This window comes from Penaeus monodon, chromosome 23, assembly GCF_015228065.2.
Source record: "Penaeus monodon isolate SGIC_2016 chromosome 23, NSTDA_Pmon_1, whole genome shotgun sequence".
Lineage (NCBI taxonomy): Eukaryota > Metazoa > Arthropoda > Malacostraca > Decapoda > Penaeidae > Penaeus > Penaeus monodon.
In genome coordinates this window covers 7,171,458-7,171,769 of record NC_051408.1, presented here as the reverse complement: position 1 = coordinate 7,171,769, position 312 = coordinate 7,171,458, and the positions used below count along the sequence as shown (strand labels likewise).

Genomic DNA, 312 nt, shown 5'->3' with positions numbered 1-312 from the left:
TGCATCCAACTAGTTAAAATCTTTATTGCATTATGATTGCATTGTAAGAAACAAATATAGTAAGTAAGCCACTATTCTAACACTGCTTCATAGCAAGTGATGCAGTAATGGCAATATTCACTAAACAATGATGCATGTGTTATTTATTATTATACATAAATTTTAGTGTTATATCTGCATGGAAGATAAAAAAAAAATCTCTTTCATAATCTATATGTCATCAATGAATATAAAATTGATGATTCTTCTATGTTACTTTGTGTTATAGCACCTTAATAAAGCATTTGCAAAAATATTACCAAAAATATAAAT

General features: G+C 25.6%; 1 protein-coding gene across 1 annotated transcript in view; it reads right to left on the bottom strand.

Annotated features, from left to right (window-relative positions):
* Positions 1-312, bottom strand: part of LOC119587759 (leukocyte receptor cluster member 1-like) — a gene marked incomplete in the record, with an annotated part of 4,870 nt that overhangs the window by 3,635 nt on the left and 923 nt on the right.